Below are 8441 nucleotides of genomic sequence, written 5' to 3' on the forward strand. Positions count from 1 at the left end.
TCCATACGCAATTTGCAAAATTCATGATCTCATCCAAAAATAATAATGCCATTTATATTTTAATTTAATGTGTAGAACCGCCTTTTACACGTAGATGCACTATGCCTCGCCCCGTTCTCACAAATGCGTTATATATCTCTCTATCTAACGCATAAGTGCACACACTTTATATGCATAAGCATTTCTCTTTCGCACATGCTCACAATCTCTCTCAGGGTGTCGGGGTGTCTCACGCACATGCTCTCTCTGTTTCTCTCTCTCTCTCTCTCTCTCTCTCTCTCTCTTTCTGACTACTATGTACCACTCTTTTCACTAATCTCAGTTGGAAAACACTATTTATCTCACATGCATATATACACATGCACGGTCTCTACTAGCCCTCTATATGCACATATATGTGCCTACGTGTCTCCCGCATGCACATTATCTTTAGGCCTCTCTCGCACACATTGCCCCCCCGACACACCTCTCTCTTAGTAGTTGGCAGATATGATTTCATCATATCATTCGGTAGGATATCCCTGGCTATTAGGCCGGATGGTAATACGAGGCAAAGTTTTACCCTAGCTCGGATCGGACCCTTGCAGTTGAAGAAAGAGCCTACTCCTGGTACTGTATATTAGTGATAGGGGTGTGTACAAAGTACACGTGAATACCAGGCATTGTGCGTGTGTGTATACTATCGATGAACTAGCCCCCAAGCTTATATAACATACTAAGGGCCTAGGGTTACAAATCATATATAGTCGGCTTATCACCAGTGGGGATAGAGTCCTCCGCGACTCTGGTAGCTTCGTGTTGTACGTCGAGTCCTCCACATGGGTCTTCGTATAACACGTCTCGGTCCAACCTATATGTGGCGCAGGATGGAACCGACCCATGAGTCTTCATGTTGACCCACCACAACTAGAAATGATGTGCCCACCACACCACACACGCAATCGACCACTAAGAAAATAAGCATATACAATAGTACAACGGTATCTAGCTCATGATACGTCTCCATATTTTGTTGATGACACTAACGGACTTTGCATTTGATGCGTGCTCCGTATTTTGTTGACGACACTTACGGTCATTGTATTTGAAGCGAAAGCACTATATGGTCAATGGACTTCAGAATAAGCTCATCACGGTCACCACATACATTTTGTCGTGCTAACCAACATGTGGTTGGATGGTTAGAGGACAGTGGTTTCTCGAGCCCACCAAGGTTAAAGTCCCGGTGCTCGCATTTATCTTGTGTTAATTTCAATATTTTCCGGCGATGTACGTTCAGTGGGAGGAGACGTTCCACTCGACTACGAGGCACCTATGGTGACTTCGTAAAATCTCAAGATCATATATGCTGGCCCACTCTCTCGAAGGTGCTCATAGGGGTAGGGTTCGCGTGTGTGCGCTTATAGTGGTGAGTGCTTGCGCGTATATATGAGCCCTTGCATCTGTACCGTGTTAAACAAATACATATCATGATTATACGGTCACTGGCTCACCCATACAACTCCGTATTTTGTTGATGACACAATCAATTGACCAGTCAAACGTTCCACGCGGCGCAACTAGTGTTGCACCATCGGGGCGCATAACCGTGGGGCCCACCTGTCAGCCCGTATATGAAAGAAAGAAATGGTTGTTTGAGTCTGTACTGTGTTAATAAAATAAGAGTACATTTTAGGGTGATCATACGGTCACTGGCTCACCATACAGCTCCGTAATTTGTTGATAACACGATCAATCGACCAGTCAAACGGTCCACATTCACTAGCGCACATTACCATAGGGCCCACCCGTCAGCACGTATATGAAGGATAGAAATGGTAATAAATTAGTGGTCGGTGGGTATTCGAAGTCGTGAGACCTCAGGTTGGCAGTCACCGGCGGTTGGGGGGCGTTCATTGGGCAGTGGGGTGGGGATCCCTGGAGAAAAAGCTCGGCGGCGGGGGGGGGGGGGCTAGAGGGATGGCCGGTGCGGTGGCAGACCGGCGGTGGGGAGTGGTTTCGGGGAGGGCGGGCCGGCCACGGGCGGCAGGGGCGGGTGGTTCGGCCGGTGGTGGCTGGCGGCTCAGGGGGGTGGAGTTTGATGATAAATTTGAGGCCCTTGATTTCGTATCCAACGGCTGGAAAATATAATGATCAGAGATGAAAAAGTCAATCGACTGACGTGTAGCCTCACCCCGCACGTACACATGCACGCACGTAAGACACGCACGCATGTAGGCATGCAACACTGACACGTACACACGCACACATGCCGGCGTGGAACACTGACACATACACATGCACTCACAAACACACGCACGTACGCACCCATGCATGCAACACTGAAACGTACCCTTGCACGCATGCAACACTCGCACGCCTGCATGCACACATCACATGACGCAAGACACACGCTCAACCTATACGTGCATGCACCCTTTGTTAAGGACATGGATTGTTACAGGTATTAATCAATCTTATCTGTGATAAGTAGAACATTGATGTTTGCGGCGGTCTTTATGAATCACAACGTATCGAACGGGCTATCAACATAGTAGGCTTATCTACATGAAAAAGATGACATCACACTCAATGAGCAATCATCGGTTTATGAAATGCTCACTTCTGACCGCCCTGGCCCACCAAAGGTTCCTCTGTTGTGCGCTGCCTGCGTTGGGTCACTGACATGCAGGCCATGCACCCAAAGAGCCCATACGTCAGCGGAAGAACGACGCGGTGTCCTAGGTCAGAGTCGAGGGCACCACTCGCGGCACGCCTGGCTGACGCCTCCGTGACGCATTCAAACGCCTCCGTGAAACCCGCCCGTGTGGAAGCCGAGAAACCCACTCTGGACACACGTCCGTTCATGACCGGGCCGGCATTAAACGCAACGCCGGCCGAGCTCCTCCTGTTCACCGTCTATTTAATCTCCTATTTAAACGAGGCCAAACGCCGGCCAAGAATCGCACACCTCCACCGCTCCCCTATCTCCTCCACCATTTTATCCACTGTTACAATGGCTTACAAAGAGTAGTTATTCCGCATCCAAGCCGGCTGGGTAGCCCGCCGGATACGAGCTATGAAACTTGCTGATCCACCTCCCTCCCCTCGCCCGACGGAGCCAGTTGCCGCCCCAAGCCGGCGAGCGGTTCAGCAACTCGCCGCTCCAGTCCAGCTCGACGAGGAGCGGCGCACGGGTGTCATTGCTGCCGTCCACGCCGCCGCCTCGTACTGCATCTCCCGTTTCTATGGCCGAGACTCCCATGCCGGCGGCCGCGCCATGCAAGCAGCGACAGAAGCCGGGTGCGCGGAGAGCGACGGGTCGGTGGCCAGCGCCTCCGCGTCCACCGCCATCATCGAGGAGAAGTAGAACACGGGAGGCCGCCGCCGCTTGGGTCCCATGAAGGCCACCACGGAGGCGACGCTGGCGTACACAGCAGGTGTCTTACCAGATCCTTTTGTTGCGAGGACCTTCATCGACCCCGCATGGGCTCCAAGGAAGAGGGGAATATTAGGATGAACTCGAGCCGGTGCCGGCCATGGCGAAGTAGTGGCCGGTGATGAACTCGAACCGGTGCCGGCCACCATCATCTTCGGCACCAGCCAATGATATCAGTTGGGCAGTGGGGAAGCGAGCCGTCCTTTGCGCTGAAGCATATACCTCCGGGGCTCCCAGCAGTCCGGTGATCGTGCTGCCGGACATGAGGAACACAAATCGATCGGCGGGCGACCATTTAGGCCAGGTATTATATACCTATGCTGTCCAGAACTAGCACCACGTAGTTCATTTGAATGTAATGAAATCCGTCATGTTTGTATGAAAATCCGGTATTTTATATGATTTCCGTTGTTGTTTATATGAAATATCAGTTTGTCTACGTGTTTGCGTGAATTTCGTCCGGTTGGTTGAGTTGCTGTCATAATGTGTGCGGCTATGGTTGGATGGCGTAATTTGCGGGTCGCCGGTCGGTCTGCGGGCGGCTCGGGCGGCGTTGTGGGACAAAAGAACACAGCTCGTGCGAGCTCGTCTTCAACGTGCGCGCTGGAGGATGCATGACAACATGAGCACCCGAGCCATTCCTCGTTCATCGGTGGCAAAGGCACCGGTGGACAAAAGGGTCGCCAATATTTTGGCTACCTCGGGCAAGATCCAAATAGCCCCTCCCAACAGATTCAAATCCCTCGTTCGCCGTGGAATTTTGCCATGTGTTGTTTTCATGGACTAGCAAGATGCCCGTGCATTGCACGGAACATCAAGATGCATTTTTTACAAACTCCCGCATGCATGCAAGGGATAATTAATGTCCTCCTTTGCTATTACCACGAGGCAAACACCATTAATATTGCATCGATTAGTGTTAGTGGCCTTGTATATCTGCAAATTGTAATTTTGATAGTGGCCCCTTGTATAGAAAAATGGAGGGAGAAAGATGAGAGATAAGATGAGGAGGAGTGGGGCGTGGTGGTGACTGGTGGTCGGACTGGGCGGAGGCATGGGGATGGATGGCGCATTATTTCTAGGTTTGTATCTCTCTCTCACACACCCACGTAGGTGGGGGACATGCACGAAGAGAAGAGGTGCACGCACGGCGCACGTACTCCCGTCTCTTTCCCAACCACACCCGCGCGGGTACACGGTGGAGCTCATTTCTGTACGAAAAAGGCAGGCCACGTGGTAATTTGGCACGTGTATTGGTTGTCCACTTGGTGGAGGGAGGATCGTCTACCACAGGTGAACAAACAAATTGCGACTTGACGCGTTATGTTAAATTAAAAAAAGAGGCAAACCATGTGGGGCCTACCTTAGAGGCAAGGCTCTATACACTGGAGTACTTTTGATGTGTCATGTCAACTCGTAGAACGAGGAGAAGCTTGCTTAGTACGCCGTCTCCCCCGCCCACGGGCGCGGTGGCTCGCAGGATGAGGTGAAGCTTGCTTACGAGTAGTAGTAGTAGTACTACTGTACGCCTTTACGCCCGCTCCCTCGCCCACGCGCGCAGTGGCTCGCAGCACGAGGAGAAAATTTTACTACTCCCTCCATTTACTCCTCGTCCCTACTACATACTTTGGTTAGTACTCCCTCCATTTACTTATACAAGGCTACTATAAAAAATAATACATTTTGCATCTATACAAGGCCACAAATAGTAATCGAGACAAAAGTTACTACTCCCTCCTTTCCAGTTTATGGCTCAATTTCAAAATCTCTCCAACCAAGGTAGACGGTGAGTGGTCGAATTAATTTTGTAGTTTGCACAAGTAATTAGTACGCTCGTTTTTCTCAAGAAGTTATGTTTACCAAAGCATTAATTAGAACGAATGCATGAATGACCACTAAATTTTCATGAACTTGTACATGCATTGGTTAGTTTCCTCTTGACACTGCTTGCGTCGGGTGATCTAACGCACCTCAAAATCCAACATATAATGGTACTACTACTAGTATAGTAGAATTGAGATTTATCAAATGGAAAAACGAATGTTTTTAGATGATCCCTATAAACCCTAGTGGGTACGTACTCCGTAAAAACATATTTTTTCCAAAACTAAGTCACCCCCTTTCATGAATTCTGTAGTATACTCCTCCGTCGACGCTCCCTTTCATGAATTCTGTACTTCCTGTTGCCGACATGTGGGACCTATAGCAACCGAGTCAACGTGTCAAGCACCAAATAACAGTGCAGAACAGCAGGGGGGACGCACCCCACTCGTACCGGCCCAGTAGTAGTAATGAGCAATGAGACGTCAAATCACAATGCCGCACCTTCCCAGACGGACGAAGCGACCATTATTTCACACTTCGGTTCGCCATCATCTCAAACCACGTAGTATTGCTTCTACCTCAAGAGGGACACGCGCATCGCCTTGGTACATCATGACACGTGGGACCGCATGACAAGCCATGCTCCCCCGCCGATCGCTCGGTAAAATCACCTCATTTTTACTATACTTCCTCCGTATCGGTTTACTACATGGCATGCACGTCGTTCTAGGTTGAGAATTTAACTGGCTATATATGTGATGAACAATACTCTAGCCTTTTAAAAAAATGTATACTTTTGTACAGTAGTACTATCGATGGATTGCGCCATGGAGCAAAAATTGAAATTAAAACAAAGGTGGTACATATAGAGAGCGCTCGTCGCCAAATTATGCATATAGTACTATTAAAAAAGCTAGTACGTGCTTAATTGGGGTGCTAAATTCTATTAAAGAAATACTAGTAGTATGCACATACTGAAGAGTTAAAGTAACGAGAAGAAACATAACATAGTTCTGCTAGGGGCTCAGCACAACACACCCCTCAAATTAAACTAAGCACACCTGAAATTAAACTATGCAACTAATCCGGTAGACACTGCATTAGAAGTTTAGAACCACCATGAGCAACGACACTGCCACCTTACTCGGAGTCCTCGTCCACGTCCTCGACTTCGTCCTTGTCCCTCTCCCTCTTGGCCGATACTTCTTTGCTTGAACCGCACACTTGGCTGTTGCTCTTCATCCAACCCTTGTAGATATTGAAGCAAAGATAGCCATCCATTGCAGCATAGTGGATGTGGTCTATATCTAGTACATTCCGCTGCCATGCATGACGATGAAACGTGTATGGAGGTTTCTCTAGTTTACCGTATGAAGGATGAACCATGGCTCCTGCCAGGGTCAGCATTGAAGGCTGACGAGAGGACACCAACCGATTCTTCTGGAGGTAGAAGGGGTTGCCTACAACGAGACCTATCCGACGTAGGACATCCCTGTCGTTCTTAAAGTCTACAGTAACGAATTTCACTGTTTTGTCCTTGAGGAAGTTCTTAAAATCCTGGCACTCAACGTCGGCATGGCATATGTGGTAGACCAAGCAAACATTATGTACGCAAACCTGCATCACGGCGGGCTTCTTCCTCTCTTCGTCCTTTAGATCCTTCTCTGGTCCCAGGACTGTGGTGTACTCAACATCTAGCCCAGCGAACCACTCATCATCTGAGTTTTCGAACATGCGTTTGAAGTGAGAAAGGCATCCTTTCACCGTCGCGGAAGAATGGGTGTAGATGACGTCGAACTCATCGCCGGTGATGGTTCTAACCTTGTACTCACCGTCGATCGTGGAGATTTGGGACGCCATGGATTTGGGAGGAGGGTTAGGATTAGTGGAACTACCGTAATGTGAATGGACGGGGCGACTAGGAGCGAATCACCGTAGTATTGAAGGACGTGCGGGGATGAGTAGGAGCGAACTGCCAGCGTGCGAACGGCAGGGTAGTGGCTTTCCATTCTCCCATGATACGGGCTTCCGAGAGCCCTTGGATCTGAGATCGAACGGTTGCATGGCATGATTCTAGACCTATGGGTGAATATCCTATCCTGGAGGGTTATTCTGCAAATTTCAACAACTTAGCATCCGACCGTTTGATCTTAGATCCAAGGGCTGCCAGCAGCCCGTATCATGGTCGCGCCTACCACGACCGTCGCGTTGCTCGCGCGGTCGCGCCCTTGGAGATTTAACATGGTGCTTTAGGCTATCTGATGTTGGCATGTCATACATAGTCATCACTTAGTCACTCATACTACAACACGGTTGGCTATAAGGCTGGCTATAAGTGTATTTTTACTCCTCTCTATCTCTTTCTTCGTAATGGAGGTGGTCAGGAATCGGGAGACTCACACCGGTCGTAGTGCCGTAGTTAAAATGATAATGGCAAGTCAAATCACGGGGCCCCACCTGTCCAGCAGTAACTCACTGTCAAATCAGACAACCCTACGTTTGCAACAGCCTACTCCCCCGTCTTCTCGCGTCTCTGTCGAACCGACTAGGCGGAACTGCCGCGCCTACCCCGCAGGAAAAGCCCCGCCCTCGACTTTTAAATACAACTACATCCGCTTAAGAATCCAATGATATACTTTTTGTGACATAGTAACTCATATTTAGTTAGTCAAATGGATGACCTAGAACTACGTGCAGGCCCTATAAAACGAGACACCTAAAAATAAAAAACCCAAGACGGAGAGGGTAGTTCAGCACGTATCTTTTTAGATCAATATAGTCGGGATTCACCAAGGAGCAAAACCAAGTGGTAGGCTGCTCCTGTCGTGTTGGCGTAGCAACTCAAGCAGGGTCAGTCCGCACACGAAATGGCGACACACTTAACATGACCCCTTTGGCCGACATGTGGCTCATCCACCGTCTTGTTCCACGTGCGATGCACCAAATTACAGTTCGGAGCAGCGGTTGGAATTAGAGGCACCCCGGTCGTAGCGCCGCAGTAGTAGAAAATGAGCGATGAGGGGTCAAATCACAAAGCCCCACCTTTCCCGCACTAAGCTGGACGGACGAAGCAACCATCATTTCACTCTAGGGCGCAAGAGCATAAAGAAAAGAGAAAACAATGATGCGTGCGGCAGCTACCTAGGGCACCTAGGGTAGGGGTCTCCACTACAAATCCTTTTTTTGAAAGCGCCTCCAC

Source organism: Triticum urartu, chromosome 7, assembly GCF_003073215.2.
Source record: "Triticum urartu cultivar G1812 chromosome 7, Tu2.1, whole genome shotgun sequence".
In the NCBI taxonomy this organism is placed as follows: Eukaryota; Viridiplantae; Streptophyta; class Magnoliopsida; order Poales; family Poaceae; genus Triticum; species Triticum urartu.